The sequence below is a fragment of the Coenobita brevimanus genome, chromosome 46 (assembly GCF_032717465.1).
Source record: "Coenobita brevimanus isolate Jiangsu-jjx chromosome 46, ASM3271746v2, whole genome shotgun sequence".
NCBI classification, from domain to species: Eukaryota; Metazoa; Arthropoda; class Malacostraca; order Decapoda; family Coenobitidae; genus Coenobita; species Coenobita brevimanus.
In genome coordinates, this window is record NC_136999.1 from 7,105,354 (window position 1) to 7,130,649 (window position 25,296).

The following is a 25,296-nucleotide window of genomic DNA, read 5'->3' on the forward strand; positions in this document are numbered from 1 at the left end:
TAGGTATGCCGCAAGGAAGGAAAAATACCGGAATGCAACCGAGAAGTCCCAGGTTCGATTCCCAGGCTAACCACTATGTCAGCTTCTTTTTCAACTGAGAGAACTGAGCCACAAACACAACTCCAGTACTACGTCGTGGATGCATGGAATTCGGTAAGCCTTAGTTATGCGGCGGAAGTAAGTCTCCTTGATTACTAGTTAAAGTTACTCTCAAATCTGACTACACCTGGCCATCAACTAAGCTGAAAAGGGGTTACGAATCTTTGTCAGTTAAGTATAAACACGCTATTCTTTTTTAGGCGGGTTCTTCACTAACCCAGTGTGTCCGCACATAAAAAAAAAAGGGACCTGTACTGTAAATGGACGGTTGCGTGTGGTGGCATAAAGGAATTTTCGGAGTGCTTTCCTTGTCAGTCACGCGCCCAGTATTACGCGTTCTTGAGTATCGCGATAATCTTCCTTTAACGACTGCATTAAGTCTGCCTTCTCCTCTTATCATGTGCTACGTTTTAATATTACACAAAATTCATACCTACCACGCATTTTTCATACCATATTATTTTTCTTTTCTTTTTAACTACAGGCCTTTACGTACTACTTTTTTTTTTACATTATTGCTCTGAGTCTTATACCGTTATTTCAAAATTCTGTATCACAATGGCAACCTTGTTTTTCTTTGTAACAGCGATTTCTAAAGCATATAAAACGCAGAGCGGATCTTGAATTTGGCTCTCGGTTATTTTGTTTTTTATTTTTTCTTGGAGGGAACACTCCTGCGGGCTCCCGGCCTTTGGTTCCTTCTTCCTTACATAATAAAAGTAAATAAATACAAAGGTGACGTGACAGACCATAACAGCCTCTAGATCGCTGCTGACTGCACTGTGACGTGGGATGCAGGCTGATTAACAACCACAGATGCTTCAAAAATATCCATCAGGAATTCAGACCGTGCCTTCGTCTTCGTCATATAATCCTTCAGTCCGATAACATAATTTACACTCCATCATCATCATCAGGCGATTTGATTAAGCTCTAAAGTGACATTTCAAACTAAAGAAAATAAATATCGCTCATCACAACCCACTAGACTATTAAAGGTTTGTCCTAAGCTGAACGGAATTATCTGGTGGTGGTAATAACATAAAACACATCATTGGATTGAAGGAGTTAAGTACACAGTCGCCTAATTCACACAACTTTTTTCTCTCGTCACTTATAAAGACTTTCCAGGACCTCTTCCTTACCACTTCAGCTTACGACACTAATAATTTGATTTATAACATAGTAAACCGCGTCAATCTTAAATGGATTAAAAAAAAAAGGAAAATATTATAGTAACCCGAAGAATGTCGCTGAGGAAAATGTACTTTGATGCCTCCTTGGTTGATGAATAAATTGCTGACTCCGTTGTGTTAAGAAAAATAGTATGGACAGTACAATGGGATGGGTAAATCTAATAGCACAAAACACACACACACACACACACACACTGAGAGAGAGAGAGAGAGAGAGAAGGGGAGGGTAGAGCCACTAAAACACCCCACACTAGGCTACCACCCAACGCGTAGGGCTAGGGCTAGAGGCTGGGGCTAGGGCTAGGATCCAGAGGTCAGACTACCGTAGTTTATCACACACACCATCACGAGTGCTTCTCTAATAGAGGGAATGTGTGTGTGTGTGTGTGTGTGTGTGTGTGTGTGTGAGAGAGAGAGAGAGAGAGAGAGAGAGAGAGAGAGAGAGAGAGAGAGAGAGAGAGAGAGAGAGAGAGAGAGAGAGAGATAAACTACACACACACACACACACACATAGCAGAACCAGACACTGAACATCTCTCACCAAGGAGCCTACCACCCAACACAGGACTACGGCAGTATTCTAGGTAGTCTTAGTAGGCTCTCTAGCACTTCTTCATTACTACTTTATTTCTCCACACTACTAGCTAACTCCTTCAACCAGGGTGACGTCCTTGGGGTATAAAATTGCTACTACCAGACGATTTTATCTACCTAAAGAAAGGTCTCGTATTTAAGGGTTTCACTAATGCTGCATTCAAACACTTCATTTCGATACGTCTGTTCTGATCTTGATAAAATCGTGAGGAGATGGTAAGAGTAAACTGAAGACGCCCCCAGGTTCTGTGGACTAATATTACACTGTACGTAGTATATGCAAACTGTTTCTTTTAATGTCAATAACAGAGTGATATGTGGGGTGGCCTGTAAAGAGTGTCCCTCTAGAATCTCACTTCATGGGTTGTGGGGACGGCTCAGTTTGCTGGTGTGGGCGTGGGTATGCAGTGGGAGCGGGAAATAAATGATGCAGGATAGACACTGATTACACTGACTGAACTGTCCCCGTAAAATATAAGAAATCGTTCGACCAAGTGGAAGAGGAGCGTTATGTATGGGTCATCCTGTATATAACACACAAATAAACTGCAGAATAACATGCTACATATATCGCTAAGAAAAACCTGCTACACAACCTATGAACACGACCCTTCGGCAATAAGAGGCTAACGTTCTCTCTCTCTCTCTCTCTCTCTCTCTCTCTCTCTCTCTCTCTCTCTCTCACACACACACACACACACACACACACACACACACACACACACAATCTCGCGTGTCTAACAAATGGGGAATGCTGAGGGGGTGATATCTAACCCTAATACCATCCCTACACTGGCTTAATTATGGCTAAATACTTACAAAAAAACTACAAAAATACACGTAATCCATCTATACACACATTCATACATAAAGCATACACACAGAGACAGTACACACAGAAGAGCAGACACCTCCATCACCTTCTCATATAAACTACAGAATAGGACCTTTGCACACACACACACACACACACACACACACACACACACACACACACACACACACACACGAATAAAACGAAAAAAACAATAAAACTGACATTAAACACATACCACTGGAATAAGGGGGACACACACACACACACACACACACACACACACACACAGCTACCGTTTTCTATCACACACACCATCTCGCGTGTTTCACTAATAAGAGGAATGTAGAAGGGGGAAGACTAATCTATTCCCCTGATACCATCGCGTCACCGACTTAATCGCTTCCCTGTTACCTGAGGCTGGCACAATTAGCATACCACCAGGCTCACCGCAAAAACAGATTAGTGTCACGTGTTGGGGATTCTTAATGGACACTGTTTCGATCCCTCCTCAGCTAGTGTGGTCTCCCCTAATTTGAATAAACTTGACCCTGGCAGGAGAGAAAGAGAGAGAGAGAGAGAGAGAGAGAGAATGGTCAAATAAATGCCATCCTCTGACTGAAGGTTACTTGAGTTCCAGTGTCCCTGTGGTCTCTCCTAATCTGAATAAATTCGTCTGGCGGAAGTAAAAGCAAAAAAAAAAAAGGAAGTGAAAAGACGTGTTTAAGCTGAAGCGGCTAACCAAGTGGTCATATATTTCCTGGACGACCACACTATAGTTTCCCTTTCACACACGCTTGGTGGGGACCACGGTCCTTGCAACAGTCGTAAAAATAAAGATGGCGGACGTCCTAAAGTCCACTAGTCTCCCTTCCCTTGCAAAGGACAGTGGAATGCAATAACTGAGACTCTAATTGTAAGTTTGGGACAGACAAAGTCAAAGAATAATTATCTGAGTCACAAAACCCGGCTCTGAAAGTTGTATGTTGTCCCTGGGTAGTTGGAAATGAGGTCATGAAAAATGTTCAGAATTATATTTGCACTGTTAATGCGTTTTACATCCCTTGCTTTAATATAAAGAATTATATTTGCAATGTTAATGCGTTTTACATCCCTTGCTGTAATAAAAAAAAAAAATGTCCAGCTTTACATCACAATACCACTAACATCTAACAACATACCGTGCCTATCTATCTACCTAGCTAGCTATACAGACAGATAGATATACAAGTAGATATACAGAGAGAGAGAGAGAGAGAGAGATAGAGAGAGAGAGAGCAACAGTAACCATTAGGAAGTACGACCACGGTAGGACAAATTTTAACACAAGCCATTCACTGATTCAGTCTTGGTGTCAAGTCAAAGTAATTTCTTAAACATCAGAGATAATTTGCATCCAGGTTCTCATTACCCAACCACTCCACCTACACCCACATTCCAATCTTCCCCGCTGTAAATGTGATGCCTGGGGTCCGGTCTTAATACCTCATTCAGTATTCAAATTAGATAACTAAATTTTACCAACGTGAAAAATAAAACTTACATCTGCAGACTTAAAGAAATGGCAGAAGTAAAAATTATAACCTGAACTCCGACAGATCAGTCCCTCTTTACAGACTATCATATCACGTTATATTCTATTACCGTAAAAAAAATAATCTAGAAGTACATTCAGACGGGAAAAAATTAGCCTCCATCGTTTATTAATTAGCAGGGAAGACCAATATACATTTTCTGTAACTACAAAAAAAAAAAAAAGACGTATTATTTATTCTCTAAGTAAAAACCAGTAAGAGACACGCCATATACACTTTCTTTAAATGTCTATCTAACTAGCCTACCAACAAGCCTCTAAACTTCTGATAATGCAATACAGGACTGAATGACGGATGAATGGATGGTTAACTGAATATAAAGGGTGCTCGATACTCTATATATATATCAGACTAAATAGGGAATTACTATCATCATTATTCTTTTACAGGCCTAATACCTACTCTACTCAATACAAGAAGCTCTTTAAACAAGGGAGTTAGTATTATTTTCTAAATCAAAAATCTCCCAACTTTCCTACTGAAGAAGGATTCCCTATGCCTGGTCCTCTAACTTGACGAGATGGTATTAAAATTTTTGCGGTGGGCTAAAAATAAACAAATAAATGATAAAAAAAAAAGCAGATTCATACATAAAAGTCCAATCTGCACACCACAGACATATTCTCCCTTCTTAGACAAGCTGGACAACTGTTTTTATATTTGTGGGAAAAAAAAATATCCTCCTTTACATAACAGGGAGGCGGCTGTGTGTCTTCCTTTAACGAGACAAACGATGGAATTAGTGTATTTATTAGTACACTTATTTCTGGGTACACAAAATATCCTCTTGGTATATGGGGAAACAGTCCATGTTATTGGGGAAAGACTGTCATAAAGACTTTGTAGTTACTTGTAGAGAAGTATATTCTAGACTTGTGGTCGAGCGGCTTTTATATCTTGTAGTAGTTTCCCCACCAGATGCCATGTAGTGACGGGAGAGGTAAAGAATAGTATGGGACTATTTTTATTTGTCTTGGAAATATTAAACAGGTATAATAGTATAAGTCCTGGGTAGCTACCTCCCTGTCTCGCTATCTCTCTCTCTCTCTGTTCTAAAGCTAATCTCCGTCTCGACCTCTCTATAGGGTCGCTTGTCTCCTTCTAAACTCTCTTTCCTAAAATCTCGTGTGTGTGTCACGCACCTTCCTCATGGCAACAGAACCTTCTCACGAGAGGACTGCTGACAGCTAACTGAATCATCTCCTTACTGGCCGCTGTCGTCAGCTTTCCCCCGTGTAAGCGTTTAGCGCTGCTCGCTTCTCGCAAACACAACACCTTCTCATCATTTGACTTCCTGCTTCTATCTGTCTCTCTATCTATCTATTTATCTATCTATCTATTATGTAGTCCTATATTTGCTCGGCCGCGCGAAAATGACGTACCATCGACATTTAATAGTTATAATATATTAATACATACTACATACACATTATAATGAACTTATAAGCTAATTAAGTGAAATACATAATATTGTAAAGTAACATAATTGTATGAATATTGTAGACATATATTATTCATAGTAAATAGTGATTATTCAGTAATATTACATTTTAAATAAGTTGAATACATATTGGAATAAATGCATTAAAGTAAATTATTTAACTGTAATACAGTATGTACTTGGGTTATTATAGTGAATTGCATACATGCAAGAATAAAAATAGTTTAAAATTAAGATTATTGTAAGAGTTACTAATATTTCATTTAAAGATAATGGTACTGGTCTGCCATATATGGGTCATTCTTCTTTGTGTTATTATTATTATTATTATTATTATTATTTTTTTTTTATATATATATAATTAATACTATATACAAAATATATACACTTCATTCAGGGTGGTTAACTGTGATGTTAACTCTCCCCCCACTAAACAATGACTCCAAATTAGCAATTCTTGCATGCATTCTGTGCATGGCCAACAGCAATACTGCAACCACAATGCAGATAATTATGAAGACAGAAGGTGCTTGGCTATACACATAATATGGGTTGAACATACTCAAACTCAAATCTTCCCAGGGCTTCATTGTTTCATTGATCAGCTGCATAGTTTCAAACTTAGGTGAAGTCAGCTTAATACTTGTGCTCATGTTTAAGTCCATATCAGGCAGTGGGTGGAAATGTTTGTGTGTATGATTGAGGATGGCGTAGTGATTGATGGTGGAAAAAGTAGACATGGATGGTGTAAATACCGCACAGTAGTCTGGTGCTATGTATAATCCTGAGGCTGATGTATGAGATGGTGGTATATCTGGACAGACTATGTAAACTGATGTGTTATGAGGGAAATAAAAAAACTGCGAGTGTCCAATGCGTTGATGGTGTACAAGTTTATCTGGAGCAAAAGTGAAGTTGCAATGATGATGAATATTGTTATTGCTGATGATAGCCATTTCACAAGGGACCGTATCAGTAGGCTGAAACGTGAAAATGTACGCAGGACAAAGATGAACAGCATGTAAGGATGTGCGGCACTTTCGCTCAATCGTTGACTCACTTGCGAAAGTGACAGTGTCTCGTCTCTTGGAGACCATGATGAGTTCGGTGTCTGTGTTGATGTTGATGATGACTAAAGTGTTGTTGTTTCTATAGGGGAAGGGGTGTATTTGGTATACTGTGAACAGGTCTTCCGTGATGAATGGTACATGAACTATCACTGATGTTGGTGTTAGTGTTGCTTCCAAGTACGGGTAATATTGCATAAATTCCCTACTGCGGAACAATGGCTTCAATTTATGTTTATGTATGCCTTGACTAACTATCTGACGTAGCTCATGAACTGGGAGTAAGTCATTTGTGATCTTGCCATCACCAGCATTCGAAATTCCTTGCATAAGTGCCCTGAAATGATCTCTAGTGTTCTCTAATTGTAGTAGAATCGTGTCAATATGTTCTGTGATGATGGAGAAGTGCTGGAAAAGGGTAACGTTACCCTCCAAGTTATTTATTTTATCTATACTCTCGAGAGCTACGTTTTCTGCTTGTTTCAGATTTTTCACAATTGTTTTCATTGCTGAGTTCTGTCCTGTGATGAATTTATCTTGGTATGTTAGTACCTGAGCTATCTTATTAAATTTTTTGTTTATTTCTTTAAGGTCATCCTCTGTAGCCAATCCAAAGATGTTCCCAAGAATTGCGCCGCCCAGATCGAACAAACCGCGCTTTTGGCGAAGTACGTGTGATGTTGTTCCTGTCGCTCAGCAACTCTGTTCCAGATGTTGTGAGATCTTGTATCATGACGAGCATAGTTGACTTCGCCTGTTCTAGTTTCATTTTAGCTAACTTCACCATTTCATCCACTTCCTTGGTGATATGTGATTGTGAAACATAATTCCCTATCTTGAAGTCCAGAGTTCGCATCGGCGTCGCAAGTCTTTCTATATAAGTAGGTAAGTCATACAAGTAATCTAGACTTATTTCAGTACTCATGACATCCTTGACGATTGTAGTCGTGGCCGTTGGAGCTATGAGGCATCCTTGTCGTACTATATGCTTGGGGTCTAGGTGCGCATATACTCTTACTATGTATAGGAGAATCCATAGCATAAGTCCCTTCATCGTAACCTACCGAAAAAAAAAAAAATCTATTAATTTCCTATAAAGCTGTGGTTGATGATAGTGATGATGTGCGTTACGGTTGGCTGTTATTTCATTTATAGAAGGAGTTTAAATCGATATTTAATTCTCGTAAATGATGTACTGTAGATTTCATTGGAATAGTTGCACCTATGTTCGATTGTTTGGTATATGACCTTAATTTCTTTTTGTAATCATTGTTGTGTTCTTGCTTGGTTTCTTGAGGTACGTTCACCTGTTCGGTTGTATCCGAGGCTGAATAATTATGTGATAATTCCCTTGAAACTCGTTTTAAATGGTCAATATGAACTTGTTTTTCCTCGCCACTTGAAAGTGACTTAATTAAAACTTTGTTTGCCTTTATGTTAATTACTCTGTATGGGCCCTCAAATTTAGGGGATAATTTATTGTCTCTCGTATGAATGACTCCGTAAACAATGTCTCCTAAGCTGATAGGTGAATCTTTTGCCTTTTTGTTAAATGCCTCCGTCATTTCTTCCTTGGACATCGTTAATTGTTTTTGCACTCTTTTGTGTATGTCCTGGAATTCACGTAAACGGAGTTTAGAGTAATCATCGTAATTGTATATAGGCATGCTGTCACCTTCTAGGAGCTCATATGGTAATTTTTTATCTGTGCCATATATAATGAAATGTGGTGTGTCACCAATGGATTTATTTATAGACCCATTAATGGAGGCCTCTACTCTGGGAATCCAATCATCCCAGCTTGCATAATTTTCACTGAGAATGTGTCGTAGCACATCTAATACCTTTTATTTTGTCTCTCTACCAACCCATTCGATGCTGGGTGATAGGCCAAAACGTTAACCTTTTTAATGTTGTATTGTTTACATATTTCTTGTAAGATCTCAGAATTAAATTCTCCTCCATTATCACTTATTAATACCTTTGGGGTAGTAAAGCGACATATTACATTATCTGTTATTGCCTTTGCTACTGTCTCTGCTGTCTTATCTTTAATTGGAGCTAAAATGACATAACGGGAAAAATGATCCGTTGCTACGAATAAGTATAGGTTATTATTGTATGATAATGGCATCTTGAGTAAATCAACAGCGACAACGTCCCATGGTTGATGTGGTACTGGGTAATTACCCATCGGTGCAGGTGTGATTGGGTATCCTTTGTGTTTCGCACATGATTCGCATCTGTCTATATGATTGTGTATATCTCTTCGTAATGAAGGCCAGTAATATAATAGCTGGGCTTGGTTGAATGTCTTATCCTTTCCAGGGTGTCCTGCATGTGGGCTGTCGTGTATCATTCGTAATACTTGGGGTATCATGTCATTAGGTACTACCAACTGGTTAGTATTTCTTTGGCGTTTTGGTTGTTTAGAGTTAATTTTGTATAATGTATTATTGACCATTGTGAATTGTTCAAGTGGGACATGCAGTTTGGGTAATTGTATGTCATCTCCACTTTCTAACTTGTATATTACTTTTGACCATACTGGGTCAAGTCTTTGTGACTTTGAGATATCCTCGTGGTTTGGGATATTTCCTTTGAGATCTAACGCCGCAACCTGAATTGTGTTCGGGTTCCTAGATAATGCGTCAGCTACTATATTCATTTTACCTTGTATATAATGTATTTGTACACTGTAGTTTTCAACTGTACATTTCCATCTTGCTCTCCTCCCAGAAAGGAGTTTTTCTTTAAACATACCCACCAGTGGTTTATGGTCGGTGAATAAGTGGATTTCGTAACCATATACCAAATCTCGAAACTTTTGTAATGCAAAAATCACTGCAAGTGCCTCTAAGTCTGTAGTGCTATAATTTTTTTCTGCACCTCTTGTTTGTCTGCTGGCAAATGCAATTGGTTGATTCTTTCCTCTTTATCTTCCTGCATCAGTACAGCCCCTAATCCTTTAACTGATGCGTCTGTACAAATAAGAAATGATTTCGTGTAATCTGGATATGCTAAACAAGGTGCATTCGTTAGTTTAATTTTTAGATTGTTAAATGCCCTTTTTTGTTCTTCTTCCCATTGGAATACAGCATCTTTTTTGAGTAGTTGGAATAGAGGGAAGGCTATATGAGAGAACTGTGGTACGAAGGACCTATAGTACCCAGCCAGACCTAAAAATTGTCTAACTTCGTCAGTCGTAGTGGGTTCAGGAAAATCTCTCACTGCCTGTATTTTGTCATCAGTGGTGTGAATACCATCAGAGCTTAATTTGTGGCCTAAGAAATTTATTTCCTTAAAGCAAAATTTGCATTTAGAAAGTTTAATTTTTAATCCAGCATCACTAAGCTTTTGTAAGAGTAAGTCTAATTTCCTGAGATGATCCTTAATATTCTTCGTTGCGATAATAATATCGTCAAGATAAACAAATATTCCTTGTCCTAAAATTCCGGACAATACGTAATTCATAAGACGCTGGAACGTACAAGGGCTGTCCTCAGTCCCATTGGCATTCTTGTATATTGATAATGGCCTCTGTTTGTTGAAAAGGCAGTGTATTTACGTGACTCCTGAGATACCGGAATCTGATAGTATCCGTTTAGGAGATCGATGGTCGAGAATATATTATTCTCAGGACCAATATTCTGTAGAACATCACTTAGCAATGGCATGGGAAATCTGTCTGGGATGGTGTGATTATTTAGTTTACGGTAATCTACTACCGCACGCATTTCTCCATTTCTCTTGGGCACAAAGAAAAGGGGAGCGTTCCACGGAGAAACTGAAGGCTCAATAATTCCAAGCTTTAACATTTCATCGACATACTGATTAGCAAGTGTACGTTGGGAGTGTGGTATGCGATAAGCTGGTACGAAAATTGGTGGTGTTTCTGGGTGCACATTAATCATGTGATTAATCAAGTTAGTACACCCTAATTGTTCTCCGGGCAAGGCTACGGTGTCCCTGTGTGTTTCCAGCAGGGTTAACAAATCATTTTCTTCGTCAAATTCACCTGAGTGAATTAAATTCTCTTTTATTCTTTCTCTATCCGTAGATTTTATCTCACTTGTTACTCCACCAATATTTATTTCCTTCACAGGGCGAAACATTTTTCAATATTAACTATGCAAGTTCCCTTCTTCAACTGAACTTCCCCATTCATGTGATTAATAATGAATATCTGAGTTAGCCCTTCGTCGTTCGTATGACATAATGCGTTTTTCTACTGACAATCCTTTTTACTTTACATAATTCTTCTAAGACAAGAACAGTACTATTCCGTAATTTGCTCTTTATGGTAACCTTCATGTATGAATTAGGTGGTATAACCAAATCATTAGTGAGATGGGCTGGAAAAATTGATAAATCAGTACTGTTAGCTGGGTCACTAATTCTGGAGGATGGGGTTGCTGGTGTAAGTGGATCTATACACTCATCTATTTGTGTATGTTTGTTTAAGCCTTTAATATTACCAATTCTTTTTGGCTCTCTTCTACCAATCGGTGAGGGCTCTGAAGTTATTTCCTCTATAAATTCATTATCAAAGTCTATTCCATTCATTTGTGGGAGTATAGTTATGTTCTCAGTTCTCATGGATCTTAAGCCCAGTAACATATGAGCTTTAATTGCTAAGTTTTCAACGATATAGAACAATGCAGAGAATGGTCTTGTAGTTTCTGTGAAACTGAGATTTAATCTTATCATACCTTTTACTGTAATCTCTTGACCATCTACTGTGTTTAATTCTAAATCAGCTTCATCCAGAAAAGTTACTTTCTTTTATTTTTAAGAATTCTATTTAGTTCTTCATGTGTTATTAAGTTCACTGGAGAGCCTGTATCTAAAAATAAGGAAACGTTTTGATCCTCACATACAGCTGGTATCAAGATACACTCATTTCCCAACATGCCTCCTATGTGAAGTTTAACCTTGTTCTTTTTTATGTTTGTTCGTTTTTTGTCATGACTTGGTCTTCCCCCGATTTGAACATAGACACAATTTTTTCTACTGTTTTGCAATCACTAGTCCAGTGCCCTTGGTATCTATGATGCCTACAGTAAGGACCAAACCCTTGTGTCTTTTGATTATCCTCTTTGCCTTGATAAAGCATTCATACCTTGTGTGTCCTGGTTTTGCACAGTAATGACACAGAATGGACCTATCCCTTGACTGTGACCTACGAGGTGATTTCCCATAAAAAGTGTTGTTTATAGCGCGAGACCTGCTCGGGCTGCGCGAAAACTTATGAAACTGCCTGTAGGAAGGCGTGTGGGAACGAGGTCTAGGCGTCTTTGTCTGTTTGGACTGCCTCATTTCAGGTCGCGATCGATTTTGTTCTCTGTTTGGGGTCGGTGTTGATGTTTTCACAGCTGATACTGTCTCAGGTACCCTGATTCTACCAGAATGTGCATGTGTGTCGACCACACCTGCTTTACTGCACTGCATCTCTACCTCGTTCATTAAGTCTAGTAAGCACATTCCAGGGATGTACGCGATTGTTTTGGCGATCTTAAGGGTTCTATCAGGTAATTTACACAAGGCAGCTACATAACCAATGATGTCCACGACGAGGTCTGGGGACATCTTTCCATCATCTGTTATCCACTTAGAATTCTCCAGAGTAGCTAATAGGGTTCTCTTGATTGTGGAGACATCAGCAGTTATTTCACTGAGCACATGGTTTGTAGTGTGCTCCCTTACAAGATCTACAATTTTATGTAATTCTGGAATTATACCTGGCAAGAAGTTCATACCTCCAGAAAATTTCTTCAGAAATTCAGTTTTAAATTCATCATATGTCCTAGCACGATGTTTCGGAGCGCAATAAATTGCTTGCTGGACATCTTTCCTGGCTTATGCAAGATGAAAAAATAGCAATTTTCTCTTGTTCATCTAGTATGTGGCGCTTGATGAACATTTGTTCGCACTGACTGATTAATGAAATGACATCAATGCGATCCTTGTCTGTGCCAGAGAATTTTGGGGCAGTCTTATCCTCGTGATACACAAAAACGTGAGGTGTGGTTTTTAGATCAGCAGTATTTGTTTCTTGATTCATATTTAATGATTGCCCTGTTAATTCAACTTGTACGAGTTTATCGTTATGTGAGGGAATGGTAGAATATGTATGACCTGACAGGTGAACCCTGTTAAGTATATTGGCATACGTATTTAAGGTAGCTGCGAAGTCGATACTCTCAACATCTGAAGGGGTTTCCCACTCATCATCCGAAACTCCCGTATTTGTTTCCTTATCTATAACGTGTGGTGTGGGTTGTACAATGGGTGGGCTGTCTCTTAATTGTGAGTCTGATGTTGTGGCAATTTGTGTGTCATCTGGTATTAACGTGGGTGGTTGCGAAAATATTCCTGTCATTAAGATATGATGTTATGAAATACGCCTCTTGTTTATTTATGTCCTAGCAAACTAGATGATTAAATAAGTTGAATATAGCTAATTTTAGCACTGAGAAGAAATGAGCAAGTATAATTTTACCCACTTGATACAGATCGTAGAGGTGTGTCGATACAAAAGTCGATCTCGGAAGAAAATACAGGTTTGATTGAAGATCTCTTGATAATTCTAGTGGTGTGTTGATGGACGATATTACTCAGGAAACTCCATGGCCTGGTATTTGTAGTGGTTAACGGCTGTCCCAGGCAAACCTCAACATAGAACGTCGAATTTCCAACTTAACTGTGAAAATAAGTGAATATGAGTAGGAGCTATGTGAATAATGAGTAATGAGTAGTGGGTGAGAAGTGCCTGGTGTCCGTCACACGTTGCTTGGCATGGCAGACTCGCGTTGTGATGTCATCTCAGCACATGGTGACGTCGGCTTCCTACACTGGTAGCTGTGGTGAGTGAATGAGTAGCGATGAGTAACTTGAGTGAAGACGAGTGAGTAAGATGAGTTGTAAATCGTGTCTCACTCTTCGTTTGTTTGTTCCCTTTATTCTATGTGGAAGTTTTATCTGTCCATTACTCTAGTGATTTATTCGGTGTGGGATGAAGACCGCCGCTACTTGTAGGTGCGTGTAGAAGATTATACAGACGACGTAGAGTTGTTAATTGTAGTTGATTGTAGATGGCTGTAGTTGATTGTAGATGGCTGTAGTTGATTGTAGATGGCTGTAGACTTTGTAGAACTGAAGCTAACCTTGTAGTCTCGGTTGCTTTTGTAGAAATTTGCTTTTAATTCGGAGACGATGTCCGCAGATTTGCTGGTTTGTCGTTAAGCTACTTGCAAGGCGTCGAGTGATCTCTTGACCTCTGCATCAGCGTAATGATCTGGGAGACGGAGGGGGCAGGAGCTGATATTGTTGGTTGTTGTCAATCTTGATATTTTGTAGGATTTTAATGTTGATTCGTAGACGAGGTTCGTATACGTTCGCTGCTACCAAATGTCATAAAGACTTTGTAGTTACTTGTAGAGAAGTATATTTTAGACTTGTGGTCGAGCGGCTTTTATATCTTGTAGTAGTTTCCCCACCAGATGCCATGTAGTGACGGGAGAGGTAAAGAATAGTATGGGACTATTTTTATTTGTCTTGGAAATATTAAACAGGTATAATAGTATAAGTCCTGGGTAGCTACCTCCCTGTCTCGCTATCTCTCTCTCTCTCTGTTCTAAAGCTAATCTCCGTCTCGACCTCTCTATAGGGTCGCTTGTCTCCTTCTAAACTCTCTTTCCTAAAATCTCGTGTGTGTGTCACGCACCTTCCTCATGGCAACAGAACCTTCTCACGAGAGGACTGCTGACAGCTAACTGAATCATCTCCTTACTGGCCGCTGTCGTCAGCTTTCCCCCGTGTAAGCGTTTAGCGCTGCTCGCTTCTCGCAAACACAACACCTTCTCATCATTTGACTTCCTGCTTCTATCTGTCTCTCTATCTATCTATTTATCTATCTATCTATTATGTAGTCCTATAAGACTACTGTTATTTTTCATGGGCTCTCCAAAATAATTATACGAAACAAAATGGAGAATTATTTTTGTATTCTCTTCCCTTAAAAAATAATAATAATAATAATAATAAAATCCTATAAAAGTATGGGTAAAGATTCGTATTATTGTGGCTCTTAATTTTTATGGAGTGAGAGAGAGAGAGAGAGAGAGAGAGAGAGAGAGAGAGAGAGAGAGACAGACAGACAGACAGACAGACAGAGACAGAGACAGAGACAGGCAGACAGAGAGACAAAGAGAAAGAGAGAAACTAGTTTGCTCGGATTTTTATTTTTTTTTTATTGTTCCATTTCCTGTTAGAAAAATGGTGAAGTTTTCATATTATATATATATATATATATATATATATATATATATATATATATATATATATATATATATATTCTCATTTGCCTACCAGGGAAGATACCATACATACGTCTTCTTTTAAGAGACAAACAAGAATCATTTTTTTTCGTGCTGCCTAAAAACTTTATCTTGGCTACTAGGGACAATTCCAAATATGGAACAATCTCACTTAAGAAGTATAATGAATATATTTCTAATGGGTCACACTGCTCTTCATCTGCTTAACCAGATCAATTCCACATACGAATCTTTATGTCTGACAAACCTGAGATTATTCATTTATTTATTTAAGTATTTATTATTATTATTAATTATTATTATTATTATTATTATTATTTACTGACTATACTCCTATATACTATCATTACCTATATGACAGTATTGCAATTCCATATATATTTATTTATTACAGCATATAAATGAAACAAAGCATTCGGGGGTCAAATGCAAATCGCCCGCCTAAATACCTGACTTAGGTACAAGCTACCTACAAACCACATCTGAAGAAAAATCGCAAAACTCAACGGAATTTAGTCATCGTATTTCACAAAAGCCAGTCAATATTATAAAACATATGGCTGCTGACATTCGTCCTTGATCAAATCCTGATCAAAAGTAACAAGCTTCTGCACATCCAAATAGCTGCTTTTTTCTGAAGGGTTTGTGAAAATTCGCCCACAACTAATCGACATATTTTAGCAACAGATACACACACACACACACACACACACACACACACACACACACACACACACACACAGGCAAAAACTATATCGCCTCGCCTTGCTAGAAGCGGGCGATAACTAAGGAATTACTAGTGTGGGAATCCAAGAAAATTTTTGCCTCTCTCTCTCTCTCTCTCTCTCTCCATAAACAAAATACATCTCATTTTTGTGGTCGGGTGGCACCAAAAAACACGGCTAATTTGCCTAATGTGGTGCATATCGGTTCCCATCTCGACCCATCCAGCCTTCCTAACCCGACCCTGCTACCTCCACGTCCGCACCCACAACATTCCTTCCCTCTCGTTTCAGCCCGATATCTCTGGCTGTTATCTGAACGCCTCAACCTTATCTGATCTTACTTTATATTGTTAGTTTTCTGTGTCTTCTTTCTTGATTTGTCACTCTTCCCTCTGTCTTTCCATCCCCTTCATTCTTTCACTGCTAACTTCTATTATCAATCATTCCTTTTTCCTTTTTTCTCATTATATCATTTACTTTCGTTATCTTTTATGCTGTGGCTGTTATCTCAGACCCTTCTTCCTTATCCTATCTTACATTTAGTGACTGTTATCTGTATCTCCATTCTTCCTTCCTTACTTCTTTTTTCCTTTCGCCCTTTCTTCTCTTTTCATTTGTTTCGCTTTCGCCCTTTCTTCTCTTTTCATTTGTTTCGCTTTCTTCTTTCTTAAACCTATTTTTCCATCTTTTTCCGATTTTTCTTGAACTTTAAGTCATTTCCATTTCTTGTACCTTATTGTTTTATCGCCCTTTCCCTCTCCTTCTGCCCCTTTTTAACAACTTCCACCTTTCTTTCTTTCTTATACCTGATGTGACCTTTACCTGAACGCTTCCTCCTCATCCAATCTTGCTTATACTGATGTTCAATGTTACCCTAGTTCTTATTTTGTATCTCTTTTTCCTTCATTCTTTTATCTTGGGTAAAAATAATAGGAAACACTAAGACCCACACACATTAAATTCTTCACTCCCTTCGGTAAAAGTAAGAAGAAACAATGTGATCCGCAGGCTGCATAAAATTCTTCACTCCCTTGGGTAAAAGTAATGGGGAACAAGGAAATCCACAGACTACATTAACATCTTCAGTATATGAGGTTTTCCCTAGGCTGAATAAAATCGTCTCTCGGTAGCAAGAATACACTAATTACATTCGTCATCCCCTGCAGTGACCCTCAGCCCAGGTATTTATTATATTTATCTATTACTGTATCTTACTCTTACTGCCTCGTGATTTTCCTTTTTACTTAGAGACACCTAGTAGTAGAGGTGATAATGAAGGCTTTATTTTACCTATTCAGGCTGAGTAAAATGGTCTGGAGTTAGCATGAATAAAGCATAATAAAGACTGTACGAGGAATTTTGAAAAAAGGATAGAAATGGAAGCATAGAGACAACCACACAACCGGAATGGGAAAAAAATACAAGATGTCAATTAAAGTAACGTAAGAAAAACCTATCAGATAGAAAGAGGGTGTTAATGAAAGCAATAAAGGAATATAGCGAAGTCAAATGGAGTAACCAAGTAATCGGGAAAAAATGGTAATGAAAAAAATATTATACAAAGAAAACGCTAGACTGGAAGAAAATAAGATGAATTCGAAATAAACAGGAAAAAGAAACTGTAGGAGCCGACAAGAAATAAAAGAGAGAAAAAGAGAGCCAGCAGAGGAGGATAAAATAGGATAATATGAGAAGGAAAGAGCGACAAGAAATAGAGAAAAAGGGAGAGCAGAGGAGGATAAAAGAGGATAATACGAGACGGAAAGAGAGGAGGGAAGAATGAAGAGGGGATAAAGGAGAATTAGGAATTTAGGAGCGACGCACACGAGGCATAAAGTAAAGAAGGAGCCGGGAAAGTGGCCCAATTGATGGCCATTAAAAGGCGGGATTAGCAGAGGAAAAATGGCCAGGCTGGGGGAGGAGATAGGGGGAGATTAGGGATTACTGGTCGTTTAGGGGAGAATATTAAGGAAAATGGTCCTTAAACGGCGATTATTAGGGAAAAATCGCCATCTTGGTAGGGGAAATAATTGTCCCTTGGGAAATACTGCGGGAGATATTAATGGGGAAAAGATGTTGTTTTGGGAAGAATATTAGGGAAATTGCTCAGGGGAAAGTCATTGGGAGAAATGGTTGTGATAGTAGTGGTTAAAGTGTGCTCCCATGCACCTTTACCCAACTTCCCATGTGCTTCTTACTTATCCTTTCTTACACACACACACACACACACACACACACACACACACACACACACACACACACACACCTCTTTACAAACTCCAACCTACCCTCCAACTCCTCACGTAAACACCCACACCCACGCCCCGCTCACTAACCTTACTCCATCCTAATAATTTACGGACTCCCATTCCCATTAACTTCCAAACCTTCATTTCTGGCACTAACACTGAATCAGGACTATCCCAGTAGACGCCAACCTACACTCCGGTCATTTTAACGAGGCGTAAAATTGCCATCTCTGTCTTGAATATAGAACTGTATAGATTAACAAGAGATGAAACCAGTCATGAGAAAGTTGTTTGGAAAGCACACTGAGCCGTAGTACTGTCTTTTTCTATCACTGAGCTGAGGGAAGGAAGTTGGAAAACGAAAGTCTCTCCCTAGTGGAAATAAATGAGCTATATATACTTTCCCAAGCACCAATCACACGCCCACTCATCCCACTCACTGCCATGTATCCTCTTGCGTCCCACCTACACCTCCCTTACTTCCTATCAATTTTCCCACTTCAAAACCTCCACTCACTCAATTTTTTATAAACCCTCTCATCTACCAATCTCTCCACCTACTCCCTCTTTCTATCTCTCATTTACATCTTCTCTACATATAACTTCTGTCCCTACTTCCCAAACTTTAAACTTTTCACTGTTCTTCAAATTCCTCATCCACCCACCTACTCCTCATTTGCACATCCCTACCTCCACATACATCCTCATACCGCCTCCCATGAACATCCCAACATTCACTGCTACCACTTCTATCCACAAACTCCCACCTATCCACCTATAAATATATTCCCTAAGTGGTCACCCATCTACCTACTCTTACCTATCTACTTCTACCCCACTTTTGATGCTTCTCACTCATTTCTTCCACTTAGTGTAATTTTAGTCAACAATTCTCCATATTACCCTCCAGCCTAGACTACTTCCCCACCTCCCCACCTGCTCCCCTCCCCAACGTACACATCCCCCATCCCCACGTACAACCTCCCACCGCCTGCTCCTAAGTTACGACCCCCACTAACTTGATCGTAACTCTCCACAATGCACTTGGCTCGTAGTTAGATGCTCCAAACTGCTGGGCAACTCGCTGGCATACGTGGCTGTGTGTGTGTGTGTGTGTGTGTGTGTGTGTGTGTGTGTGTGTGTGTGTGTGTGTGTGTGTGTGTGTGTGTGTGTGTGTGTGTGTGTGTGTGTGTGCGCGCGCAGTGGTGAATCAACCCTGCGTCATGGTGTTTGTGTGAAGTGCCTCGTGACTGTATTATGGGACACCTCATCACACACACACACTCCCTCTCCCTTCATCTCCACTATGGACCTTGAGAGAGAGAGAGAGAGAGAGAGAGAGAGAGAGAGAGAGAGAACCACGGGCAGCCGAACAACTCATACAAGGCGTTAACCAAATACGTTTTTCCTAATAAGAATACAATCGCCTTAAGACAGCAAGAGAAAGGAGTTACGATAGTGAAGAGGTAAGTTTTAAGGACACTAATATTAATCCACTTCCTTACGATGAATAAGGAAACAGTGAGCGACGACTTTCGAGTCTCAGTGATGCAGTCTTCGGAACCTAAAGAACTTTTCAGAATATCGTGTAAGAGTATATTAATGGTTAGGTTTCAAGGGTGGATCGATATTCCTGGCCGCAGCTATGCACTAATGCGTCTTCGTGGTGAAAGGCTTAAACTCAGCCTCTCATCTGTAACCAAATCCCCTCCATAAGTAATCCGAATCTCTAAATCCCGGTACAGGGAGTTGGGGAACTGTGATCGAAAGGGCTGAGTTTCCGTTGGCCTTGGAGTCTCCCGTGTACAATCGAGAATCAAAGTTCGCCAACCACTTCACCTGTTCTTTCTACTTCCCATTTCCCTCAGCTGCCTAATGTTTCACCTCTTCGACTTCACACACTTCCCTCTGTTGTCTAACACTGCACGTCTTCCACTTAAAACTTTCCTCTGCTGGATAATATTCCTGAGCTGAGAAAGGCTTTGTATGTATCTCTGCCTAATATTTCACCTCCTGTACTTTTCACTTTCCTCTATGGGCCAATATTCTTCCGCTGAAATAGGTCTGGTATGTTTCCCTACTAGCAGATGATTCTCTTTGATAGGATGCGTCAGGGAGGAAAGTGACGGACATGCCTTAGGTATGAAGCAGACGCAGTGGAATAGTGCATGAACTTGTCTCCCTTGTACCTCTTCCTTACGGTACTACTTTAACACGTGACACGGTATTGCCTTTACTTTGATGACAATATTTTCTGCTTTATTACCGGTACCAACCTTTGCCTTTTCGCCTCCAACCTCTCGTATTGTTGCTGCTGTTGCTATGGTCCGGGGTTCATTCTGAAATGCGACCCAGTAAAAGCAGGCTCAAGTTCCCTCCTCCTGCAGCCCATCACCTTTCTTTTGGAGGACAGTAAAGTAACTGAGAGACGCTCGCATAACCAGGCAATGGAGCCGCCAAGTTATATTTGCTAACACATGAAGGTGTCATTTTCCAGCACTACCCCTTAAATAAAGCATCGTGTTCTAAGGCATTTATTCTCCACGGTTACATGGACTCCTTAGCACCTTTTCCTTGCCCGTTTATTTCTGCACATTAATAATTTCTTGTATGATATGTATGCAATCTATGTCGATATTACAAAGCCGATTAATACAACAGAATCGGAAGATGTAGTAAGGAAAATAAACTGCTACGGAAGAGGTGTCAGGCCTCTTAAACTGTCCAGAATAAGGACCTAAGTGGCTTCTGTGATTTCGTAACACTAATTCCTTAACGATTTATTCTGCATATTACACCTTAGCATCCCCCTGTATGTTAACTGGTTTAGAATATTTTGGTATTACAAGTACATATAACATACACGAGAATGTTAAGGTGTCACGGGCAAAAATAAATAGCTAAGAAATGCATGTTACGAAGTCTCCTATTTCAAAAACAGTAAATAAGGCTGAGAACATGAAAATATCCATGGCCTTCATTATATATTTTCCTTTGAAGACGTAGACAAAGCACCATCACTGGAATGAGCAAACTGAATATAAGATTTTAACAACCTGGTTAATTAAAGCGACGCGGTGAAGGCATTTAAGAGAACATGGAAAAAGTGAAATGGAAAAAAAAAAAAAAAAGTGATAAAGGCTGGAATTGCGAACCTAATGTGATTTCAGTGGTTGAGTCATACAGTACCGGGTCAACAAAGGCCATCTTCTACGTGGAACTATTTATCCTGTTTCATTATGATGTACAGCGGCCTGGTGGTGCTTGGGAGAAACGCCTTCACGTGGTGGCACTGATAGAGCTGACCATTTCCTCTGCCGATTATGTAAACGTCCCTCCACTCCCTCTCTGTCTCACAAAAGGTGGATGGTGGACACAGGATAAGGACAACTTTAATCTGTAGTCCACTGGGTTCACGTTTCAGATGTCTGGGGTTGCAGCTACTACTACTACTACTACTACTGCTACTACTACTACTACTACTATTACTACTACTACTACTACTACTACTGCAAGGTTACAGCTTAGATACTCCGCTTAACAGAACAAAAAGATGGAGAACCTTGAGAGAGTACGGCAAAAGGTGACACAATCATACCTCCGTTGCAAAGACAGGTATCGTAGACGAAACTGACAGCACCTCCCTGACATCAATTTTTCTGATAATAAGGCTGCATACCATTCCCAGCCAGGACTCTATTCAGCCCCTCTCTCCCAGTGTGTGTTCTGGCCACTGGGTTCCTCCAACGTTTCATGAATCCACCTTGCACTGCCCCCAGGTATGTTCTGTACCTGACAGCTGACAGAAAAAGGATGCATCACAAATCTTGCCTCAGGAAAATAACATTGATCTTCTGTCTTCAGTGACCAAGAGTTAAGATTGCCCCCATTACCAGCGAAATTTACCACGACCTCTTCAATTTGGAAACCTACTTCAATAATACAAGTCTCATAAAAGCTGAATATAATCCTCTCTTCTGAGAAACAAGAACCTGAAGCTTTTGAAAACTGGCAGCTGATTAGTTGTTCGAGTACATTCATTAGCAACGATGTATTTTAAATCATTTGTATTATACAGGTTACAATAACCGTTTGTGACAGTGTGAATTATGTTCATATGTCCTGATCTGAAAGGTAGGAGAGGGCGTGGTAGGCCAAGAAGGCTGATGGATATGATAAGCGACCGTGTCAGAAAGCAAGTTACCAAAGCTGATGAGGCTTGGAAGCTGACAGGGGATCGAGCTGAGTGGATGAAGCTTGTGCGGAAGAGAACATTACGAAAGTCTGATTTGCCTTATTCAACCCTCTCACGGTCGGAAGAATTCTAGTATCATATTCCGGATAACCACATATATTTTTAATCAGCTGTGAGTCACAAAATCCAGGGTGTTACTTTTAACGGCGACAGAATGACTATCTAGAACTCCTATTTCTAGACAATTTTAGTTAACTATGAAACCACTTTTTTTTTTTTTTTTTTAATGCAAGGAAGAAGGAACAAAAGGCGAGTGGAGGGGAAAATGACCTTAAATCTGACCTCCTTAGTTCCAAATGTCTCATCCATGCTAAATAAAATAATCTGGAGCTAGCAAGAAATCATCGGATACGCAAATTTCCATTACATTTTAACCTCTTTTTGAAGGAATTATCATTTACTGTATTTTACAATGGGATTGTTAAGTAATATAATACAGTAATAGGGTTGCACAGACTGGATACGACAAAATATACAAAGATCTGTAAAATCACAAGAAGGTTTAGATTTTACGCCTTTTGACTGCACGAGTGTCATTAATGCAGGCTATAATTTTCTAAGTTCAAATCCTGCCTTAGAACACGACCCGTGGCAATCGGTTCACATCCACGCACGAACCCAACTGTACAGGTGGCTGAAGAGGGACAAAGATGAAGGATGTGAAGTAAGGAAGCCCACTGAATGAACGAGAGAGGAGTACGAGCTTATATGGTACACCTGCGGACATAAATAACGATACACTCCACTGCGATAAATAACGAGACAGTGCGCAGTGACTTTCGAAACACTGCGGTGTGATTTTCGAAGCCTGAGAAACTTTTCAAAACAATGTGTACGAGTTCCATAAACGTTCGACAAAAAATGAAAAATAAATAAATAAAGCTGTTTTCTTGTTCGCAGTTTTGCTCTCACGTAGGGCCGTCACCCCAATTAGTTTAGAAGATTTCGTGACGCCTCTTCCTCAGCGATTAAGTATGCATGTTGGCGATACAAAATGTGTCGATATTTAACACATATATATAACATACAAGAGTAAGTGTGGTATAAGATGAAAATTAAATCGCTAAGGATGGAAAAACAGAAGTCTCCGATGCCAAACAGAATACAGTCTTGCACGAGCCATTGAAAGAATGAATATGAACAAGATGGCATAAGGGTGTAGGCTGAGTGAGTAGGTTTGAAGGTGAGAGGAGGCGTGGAAGGCCATCATATTGATAAATGGATGGGTCTTATCATCAATCAGTTACTCAATTCTTATCACTTCATCCCCAAATCTTAACTCTTTTTAGGTCATATTTTTTTTCCACTGTGGAGGAAGGATGAGTGGCACTTCTCCAAATTTCTATGCAAAAAGAAAAAACCCACAGCAGAAACCACACAAAGAATATCCTAAAAAAAAAAAAAAAGAAGAAGAACAAAGAGAAAAACCAATTCAAGATCAGTTCATTTCGAGATACCTGGACACACTGCGTTTAGGAGACTGGAGGTCATAGGCAATGGGAAAGGCATAATGAGGAAAACAGTTAGCGGGAGGAATCTACAGCGCGCCTGTTCTAACCTGACGCAGATCCATAACCCTTTTCAGCTCAGTTGATGGTCAAATGTAGACTAGACAGACGGCTAATTTGACTAGTAACCTACGAAACTCATTCATACATCGTAATCAATGTTCATCTGATTTCATGCAACCGCGATTTCCTGCAGTGTGGATGCTGTGAGAATACTCGTCAGGTAAAAAAAATAAATAAAATAAAAATACTATGCCCCGTACCAGCCAGCTTGTCCGGTGTCACCCTCTCAGCCACCACCCGAGACTAATGGACGGTCACTGTCATGGTAACAAATAAATATGAATTTTATGTGTACTATGGATCACCGTTTTATCGTAAGGAAGAAAATTACCTTTGCCAACTAGAGGCAACTTTTAGAAGCTATGAATCTACGGTCAAGCTGGCTGGAACGAAGTAGTCTAGAAAGAAGTAACTGCAGAAGTTGCAACTCCAGGTTCATCTGAATGTCTATCTATCTATCTATTGCCAGACGCCTCAATCCCGTTTGGGGTGGCCACAAACAAATCACCTCCAAGTTGCCCTGTCCCCCGCCATTTCACTGACCTGCTCCCAACTCACACCCCCCTCTCTCATATACCTCTCCACCCCATCCCTCCATCTCATCCTTGGCCTCCCTCTCCCTCTTCCCCCCTCCACCTCACTCACATACACTCTCTTCGTCAGTCTTTCACCCTCCATCCTCTCCACATGGCCAAACCACCTCAGTGTGTTCCTCATAACGCTTCCTTTCACATCCACATCCACACCACAACGCTCCTTTATATCCTCATTCGTCAGCCTGTCTGAATGTGAACCCAATTAACTGCGGCTGAAGTTACCCGTCTCCCGCAGTCTACCATCCTTCTTTTAGGGGATAGGAAGGAAATTAAAGAACGCTTGTATGACCATGCAGCGGAGCCACCCAGTCATATCGGTGCCACCACATGAAGGCAGCCTTCTCCAGCATCATAATCTACAGGCGACGAGCGGATACACACAGGAAAGTGAAGAAAAACCACCTGAGTGACAACAGGGAGGAGACCGAGGGAGAGGAGTGCCCAAGGGAGGGGACCAAGGGAAGAGAAGCGCCCAAGGGAGGGGACCAAGATGAAAGGAGTGGCCAGGGGAGGGGACCAAGGGGAGAGGAATGCCAAAGGGGGGGGAACCATGGGGAAAGAAGTGCCCACGGGAGGGGAGAGAGGAGTGCGCACGGGAGGGGACCAAGGGGAGAGGAGTGCCAAAGGGGGGGGGGACCAAGGAGGAGTGCCAACGGGAGGGGACCAAGGAGAGAGGAGTGCCCACGGGAGGGGACCAAGGAGAGAGGAGTGCCCACGGGAGGGGACCAAAGGGAGAGGAGTACAATGCGGAGGGG